Below are 8,755 nucleotides of genomic sequence, written 5' to 3' on the forward strand. Positions count from 1 at the left end.
CGGGATGTTTGGTAGCTCAACGGAACCACCATCCGTTTTGGAATTACCAGGATCTCCAGGTGCTCTCCTAAGAGGACCTAGCTCAAGTCTCCAACATCACCTCATTGGCCCCGCTGTGGAATGCCATCCCCAACATGTTCTCATCACATTCTTAGACGAGGATTGACGAACCGCGGGGTGCGTTTACGTGTCGGTCATCAACACTCGAGGTTTTTGTCAATTCTGACCTGTTTCGTGGACTATTACTCATCGTTTTAGAGACCCAAAGCGATTTCCAAGGTTGTTGAACCCCAAGGTGCGTTTACGCGTCGGTCATCAACAATCACAGTTGGACCTCGTTGCTGAAATAAAACTAGCAGTAGCGCGCCTCCTCTAAGCCGCGCTACTACTAAAATTGCCACGACCTGACCGCGAAGCTAGTTTTCGCAGCAGGGCATTAATACAAACAGCGCTACTGGTACAGACAATAGTAGTAGCGCATTGCTGTAATACCCACTGCTGCTAAGTTTACTAAAAAAATTAGTCCCACCTCGCTTCGCGAAGAGGGTTTCTACCACCTTAAAATGTTACTTTTCAAACTATCACAAGCACTTGGTCTTCATGGAACTCTATGTGTAAAATTTGTGGTTGCACAAATCAGATTGTACACAAAAAAATCATTGATAATCAATGTATTTTTTATGTCTATTTTTACATGCTGACACATAGTAGTAGCGCGTTCTGCGTGAAAGGCGCTACTGCCAGGGCCGGGCGGAGAAAATCCGGGGCCCTGTGCGAAACTAAAAAATGGGGCCCTATGTCATTAAAAAATGAACTACGAGCAATTATAATGTGTGTGTGTGTGTGTGTATATATATATATATATATATATATATATCAAGCAGAATTTTTTTATAATGTATATAATATAATGTCTTACAAAATAATTAGACGTATAAAAAATCATACCTATTCAATTCCCGGTTGCTATTTATTTGAAAAACTTCAATTCTGTTCTCTTTCTTTTCTCTTGCGCTTAGAGGCACCAGACTGATGTTTCCCCATGATGATTTACTTAAATCTATATTATTGAAACACAAGATTAAAAAAATACAATTAAAGTTATATAGTAGCCACCCACAAAAAAGAAGTTATATAGTAGCATATATCAATTAAAGATCATGCATCAGTGTTTGACAGTTAGACAAACCGTCTAACTCACCTAGTTTTCGGTCCTGTCTAGTTGAACTGCTACACTGTGAGTGTGATCTCTAATGAAGACGCGAAGTAACGATCCCTGCCAAAAATTAATTCAAAAATTAGGAATTATGAGTAGAAACTGAAGTTAATAAAAAAAAGACTCGCTAAGCACCTGGAGGCTGGAGTCGGTCATGGATCGATTTGACGATGCAACGAGCCAACGAGTATGAAATATGGGAGAGGAAGTCAGGAACAGGAAGGTCCGATGAGGCCAAGGCGACGAGACGATCCCTGGATCCTGTTTCACTACCGTCGCCGACTCGCCGGGTTGCCGATGCGTCGGTTTCGTGATCAAGAACACGGGCCCGATCGAGAGTTCAAGACGATGGAGACGACGGTTTCGCCGGGTTGTCGTTTTTCTTTACGGACGATCTGTTTCCATCTCAGGAGATCTATTTTTCCATCTTACTCACGATCGGGTGATCGATGCAGTCCCGTGGCAAGGCGCACGCGCTGGTGATCGTGGTAGCCTGTAGTGCCGAGCGTAGCGCTCGATGGCCACAAGACATAGGCCCAACACCAACGCCTCCCAGCCCAGTACGCCCTTGATCTGGTTTGTTTTAAGAAATACTAGGCCTACATACAAAATTTGGAGCCCCTCAAAATTATGGGCCCTGTGCGGGCCGCACACTTGGCAAAATAGTGGGCCCGGCCCTGGCTACTGCTAGGTCGTTTAGCAGTAGCGCCTTTCCCTATAGCGCGCTACTACGATCTGATCCACTCACACTCACACTCACTCGATCTCGCCCTCAACCCCGCGCCAGTCCTCCCCCGCCGGTCGCCGGCGCCTACCCCTCCTCCCTCTGTGCCGCCGTCACCTCCTCCTCCTTGCTGGACTCAGTACCGCCCTCCTCCTCCGTCCTCCCTCCACTCGCTGCCGACCGGCCCCTCCTCGCTCCGCCCTCCTCCTCCGTCCTCCCTCCACTCGCCGCCGGCCGGCCCCTCCTCGCTCCGCCTTCCTCCTCCGTCCTACTCTCTCCTCCAGTCGCCCCTCCTCCCTCCTCCCTCCTCCATCGACAACCCCTCCTCCCTGCTACATTTTGATTTAGTAGGCTAGTTCATATGCAACATTTTGGTTTAGTTGATATGATTTAGTTGATTTAGTAGGCTAGTTGATTTAGTAGGCATGTTGATTTAGTAGGCTAGTTGATTTAGTTGATTTATATAACATTTTGATTTAGTTGATTTAGTACGCTAGTTGATAGCTCTGAATATTTGGCACCACCTAGCTAGATGCTCGGAAAGAAATGCACCATTTTATTGTTATTTTTTCTGTGCATGGATAGCTAGATGCTTTTGTTTTTCTGTAATAAGTTATTTTTTTTGGCAAAATGTAGGTGCCAATTTAGTTAAACTTGCCACTTGTTTTTTTACTCAATTATCTTAGGCAATAGGGGCCACTGAAATGCTTTGGTAGGCTATGAAAATATAACTGAGGAAGAACCAAAAATATCACATGGTACTGTTTTTCTTTCCTGTGAAGTGGATCGTTAATCCTTTGCTCATATTGCTTTAGGAAAATGGCGCACCACCACCACCACCATGCTTGCTTTGCAAGTCAAGGTGCGCCAGCAGCCTTGCAACTGGCGAGCTGTTTGGCATCTACTTTCAACCGAGTTTTCGTCATGCGGCGGTAAAAAGTTATATGAAATGTAAAAACTATTTTATTTTTATTGTTGGCATTACTGCATTGTGTCATTTTTCTTTTTTTACACAGATCGTCCCATGCAATGTAAGGTTGAAATTCAACAAGCTGACAGGAGGCACTGTGACATTTGAGGCTCCTAGGGGGCCGTACACTATGGAGGTCGAGAAAGGATGCAATATGTCGAAGATTGGAGGAGATGGATGGGCCTATTTCCTTGCCCGCATGCGTCTTACTGGTGGTGAGTTGATCAGCTTCTCCTTCAGAGAAGAAAGACCCAAACTGGCTGTCATTTATATCAACCTGATGGAAGATGATGAAGATGACGAAGATGATGAAGATAACGAGGACCCACTCAATGACGATGATGAGGACCCACTTCATGAAGGTATCGTAGCTCAAAGAATGAGGCTGAGCGAGGAGGAGGTGTGCAACCTATGGGACATAATTCCGCCACATGATGACTTTGTCGGGGTGCCATTCGTGACCCGCCTGACAAGTAACATGGGCGATCCGCACGATATGGTATGTTATACTGACAAATGCAAATTATAAGATGATATGCTTAGTGTAGAGTCCAATGATATGCTGTGTTGAATCTAGTCAATGATATCCTTTAGTGTAGAGTACAAATGTGCTGTACTGTGTCTTTTGATAGTGTAGAAATCTATACTTAATACAAATATATTTGCAAGAGTATGTGTGAGGCTATTTATTAATTGATATATTTTTCTTATTCAAAAATTGCCGAAGAGCCTATCTGTGAGTTGTGGTATCGAACCTGATGAAGAAGGCTCAGCTGGAACTAAAACCACATCGAGTAGTTTGGAACGGAGGGAGTACTACCTAGTATCTGGAAATTGCGGTTTATTTAAATTGAAATGGAGTAGGAAGCGGGGGAAAATGATGAAAGATATAAAAGTAGCGTGGGGCTCGGAAACCGCTACAGCTAGTTAATAGTAGCGCGTTCTGGAAAAGCTCTGCTGATATAGTCAATAGTAGTAGCGCCCGTATAGACCGCACTACTATTAACAGTTAGTTGTAGCGCCTTATTAGTAGCGCACCTACCTGCGCTACTGATAGCCTCAAAACCCGCGCTACTACTAGGGTTTTCCCTAGTAGTGCGTGTCGGTCATCAACACTCGGAATTTTGGCCGATTCTAGTCTGTTTCGTGGACTATTACTCACTGTTTTGGGGTCCCAGAGTGATTTCCATGATTTACGAACCCCGAGGTGTGTTTATGTGTCGGTCATCAACACTCGCAGTTTTTGTCGATTCTGAACTGTTTCATGGACTATTACTCACCATTTTGGGGCCCCAAAGCGATTTCCATGGTTGTTGAACCCCAAGATGCGCTTCGTGTCGGTCATCAACATTCGTAGTTTTGGCCGATTCTGGTCTGTTTCGTGCAATATATATTACTCACTGTTTTGGGGTCTCGGAGTGATTTTCACGATTGACGAACCCCGAGGTGTGTTTACGTGTCGGTCATCAACACTCGTGGTTTTTGTCGATTTTGACCCGTTTCGTGGACTATTGCTCACCGTTTTGGGGCCCCAAAGCTATTTCCATGGTTGTTGAACCCAAAGGTGCACTTACATGTCGGTCATCAACAATCATAGTTTTGGCCGATTCTGGTCCGTTTCGTGCAATATTACTCACCGTTTTGGGGCCGTAAAGCGATTTCCACCCATTGACGATCCCCGGGGTGCGTTTACATGTTCGTCGTTAACAATCCCAGTTTTGGCCAATTTTGACCCGTTTCGTGGACTAGTACTCACCGTTTTGGTGTCCCGAGGTGATTTCCATAGTTGTTGAACCCCAAGGTGCGCTTAAGTGTCGGTCATCAATACTCGGATTTTTGGCCGATTCTGGCCCGTTTCATGGACTATTACTTATTGTTTTGGGGTTTCGAAGTGATTTCCACGATTGACTAACCCTGGGGTGCGTTTACGTGTCAATCATCAACACTCGCGGTTTTTGTCGATTCTGGTCCGTTTCGTGAACTATTACTCACCGTTTTGGAGTCCCAAAGGGATTTCCACAACTGACGATCCCCGGGGTGCGTTTACGTGTACATCGTCAACACTCGGAGTTTTGACCAATTCTGACCCATTTCATGAACTTTACTCATCTTTTTGGGATCCCGAAGCGATTTCCTTAGTTGTTAACTCAATGACTGATTTTGAAGAGGCCTTTTACAGTACATCCTTTCAATCAGAGTGGTCCATTTTGTTAACTCAATGAATTAAATCCAACCATACCACCCGGCAGATTGTGTAGTATTTGTCTTGCGTACGTGAAAATCCATCACTCATAATACTAAAATCGTCCAGAATCCAGGCGAGCCCTAAAACTAGCCTAGATTTAGGTAGAAAATGCAAAAACTTGTCAAATCTGACAATCCGCATGCCTAGGAAAGAATCCCTTGCCACTCGCGCTCGTGCGCTGATGCAGTCTTAATCCACGTCATCCTCGTCCGTTTTGTTAAAATACCTATGTATTCATGTGCGTCTACATAGTTAGGAGTCTATTGTGTTTGGTTGGTGTAGAGATTTGATCATATCTCTTGTATAGCTGTCGTAGGGATCAAGTTTTATCAATATCAATGTAATCTCTTTGTTAAAGATACACACACGAGTCCCTGCTCGGAGGTAGAAAATTTTCCACACCATCATCTCGTTTTATATGGTATACAGAGCCCAGCCACTGCTCATGTAAACATGGCCACCTCTTCGTCCTCCTCTACGCCCCTCGCTTCCAACCTTTATAGCCAGCATGTCGTGGAGCGTCTCACCCGAGACAACATCCTCCTCTGGACAGCCCAAGTACCGCCCACAGATTAGAAGCACCGGGATGTTTTGTAGCTCAACGGAACCTCCATCCGTTCTGGAATTACCAGGATATCCAGGTGCTCTCCTAGGAGGACCTAGCTCAAGTCTCCAACATCACCTTGTTGGCCCCGCTGTGGAATGCCATCCCCGACATGTTCTCATCCCAATCTTAGACGAGGATGATCCAATTGCGTACTCAGCTCGCGAACATAATGAAGGGCGACATGTCTGCCACAAGATACTTTAGGAAGATGAAGGGGATCACGAACGAGATGGCTGCAATGGGAAAGAAGTTATACGATGGTGATTTCATCTTAGTTCCTTGCTGGAATGGACGATGGCTACAAGAGAAAGGTGTAACAGCCCCCGGGTGCGTAGGAACCCTCTATGAACAGTAAAATTAAAAAATAGCACAAAAAATGAAAGAAATCTAAAATTTTGCAACATGAAAGATGGTCAAACATTGTACGTTCTTGCAAGTTATCATGCCAAAATATCATGTAGAGAAAGGTGTACAAACGAGTTTCAGATTTCAATGCTAAAAGTGCTCAAAACTTCAAATTTTGAAATCTTTTTCATTGTAGAGCTCCTCGAAAGGTTTTTTGGCATGAAAACTTGCAAGCACCTACAAAGTTTTGATCTTGCGAAGTTTCAGATTATTTTTTGATTTTTTATCTATATTTTCTTATTTTACTGTTCATATAAGGTGCCTAGGCACCTGGGAGCTGAAAATCCACTCTCATGGCTACAATCTGTTCGTCGGCACCAGCTCTGCCATATCTGGTCATGGTGATCAGCCACCTCTCACTCTCAGCGATCTATACGGTAGCTTCGCTCGGCAAAGGGATGTATTGATGCCCAAAACCGGAGATACTCAGCCAACATAGCAAGAAAAGAGGGCGAGGATACAACATCGGACCTCACTGGAACAGAGGCAGATCTAACAGCCGCAGCAGCAGCAGTAATGGCTCCTATTCAGGAGGTGGTTGCGACTATCAGTCTAGTGGTCGCTAGAAAAAACAAGAGTAAAATGCACGCCCACTTTGGTCACTGTTCTTAAGAATACGATCAATAAGATCACTATATAGATGTTAAGGTGATTATATGATCACTGCCAGATTGTATAACTTCTTGAAGGGGATCGCGGACAAGATGGCTGCAATGGGAAAGCGGAAAGATGCTATAGCACCCGGGTGCCCCGGCTCCCGCTTATCTGGTCCATTCAGTCATGATAAGATTCGTGCCATGGTCTGCCGAACAGCAGAGCATTAGCAGCGGCAGCCGCTTATCCAGGCCATTTTGACCATGCTAATGGCGCGGACCCTAGGGGCAGGTAGGAATAGGAGTACGCAGATTAGGCAGCAGATGCTAGGCCCTCTCATGTGTAGGTCTGCTGACAGGACACCTGCCGATTACTGTTGAGGACACGCTCGTTCCATGTGGCGCTGTGTGGTCATATCGTGCTTGCACATAGATTTGTTTGGGCCAACGGTTCATAGATAAAAATATGCAAGCATTATCCATCCTTTTTTTAATTGAAAGAGCATGGTGCCATCATCCAGAGCTTGCATCAAAACGGCATAGATATCCGACAATTTACAGAATCATACGGTAATTACTATTTATTTATTTATTTATTTATTTGCGAATTTGTTAATACGTACAGTAAATCTTTGGGAAACCTCAAAGCATCTTTTTACTGTGCTTGTATGGCTTTATCCTTGAACGATCCACTTTCACTGCACTTACGCTCACTAGGCACAGTGGCACTAGGCTGCCGTCCATGGATATGACCATAGGTATGAGCTGTATGAGGACTGCAGATTTGTCTTGAATCCGGCAGCCCCTGTAGCCGGCCAGAATCAAACACCACAAATAATCTCCATGTCGTGCAAACTAAGATTCGCCCCGCGACACAGCACGGACCTGGGAGGCTGGGACACCCCGTTTCAAGCGTTTATCTTTTATTTATTTTTGCGGATAAAATGTATATAAACTATAATTGGGCGAAATATAGGCTTCAGATAAATAATTTCGTCACACTATTATTATCACTTACATAAAGTAGAACCTTTGCAATGGAAATAAATAAAAAATATAGTTTTTTTGTGTGTTAGTTGTGATTGATTTAGCACGGGCAATCCAGCTAACACTTGCCAAGCATGGTGACTACCATATGTGTGAATGGTACGTTTGCGGTAGATGGAGGAGTGGTCTGAATAGGTGGAGGATGAGAAGTGTCGCGGATCCCTGGTGTAGCGGTGTAGGTGACGGAGTCGCAGAGTTCAATTAAGGGTGGGGTGGGGCGGCTAGGGTGCTGGAATAGCGGTGCCGATAATGGAGAAAGCACATGCAGATAAAGTTGTATTAATCGACATGCGGGGTCCGTGGGGTGCACTTTTAAGCATGGTCCTTAAGCAAGGGTGTACAAGTATACATATATGCCTGAATGTACCAGGTATAAGTATACAATAGTTCACTTAATGTACCCGGGTACAAATATGTCTAAATATACCATGTACAAGCATACAGATATCCACTTAATGTACCAGGTACAAGAGTATCCTTGCGGCGGTCGAATGTACCAAGTCCAATTATTGTGCGATGATTGTACCTAGTACATATATGTTTATGATGGGTTAATGTACCGGGTACAAGTTATGATTAACAACCGACATTACTATCAACATAGAGCATCTCATCCGAGTAGTCTTCTTCTCCTCGTCTAAAGAATCGTCGGACGACTCGACATAGTGCTTATATTTACACCATATTCGAACCATTGTTTAGAGAGGAGGGACAACAAAATTTAGCACGAGCAATCAAACTAACACTCGCCGGCCACGGTGACTACCATATGGTTGAATGGACCTTTGCGGTGGATGGAGGAATGGTCTGAACCGGCGCAGCGTCGTGGATTCTGGCTGTATCGGTGTAGGTGACGGAGTCGCGGAGTTCAAGTAAGGGCAGGGCGGCCAGGGTGCTAGAAAGGCGGTCCAGCAGGAGACAAAACAAATGTAGATAAAGTTGTATCAA

Source organism: Triticum aestivum, chromosome 6B (genome assembly GCF_018294505.1).
Source record: "Triticum aestivum cultivar Chinese Spring chromosome 6B, IWGSC CS RefSeq v2.1, whole genome shotgun sequence".
In the NCBI taxonomy this organism is placed as follows: domain Eukaryota; kingdom Viridiplantae; phylum Streptophyta; class Magnoliopsida; order Poales; family Poaceae; genus Triticum; species Triticum aestivum.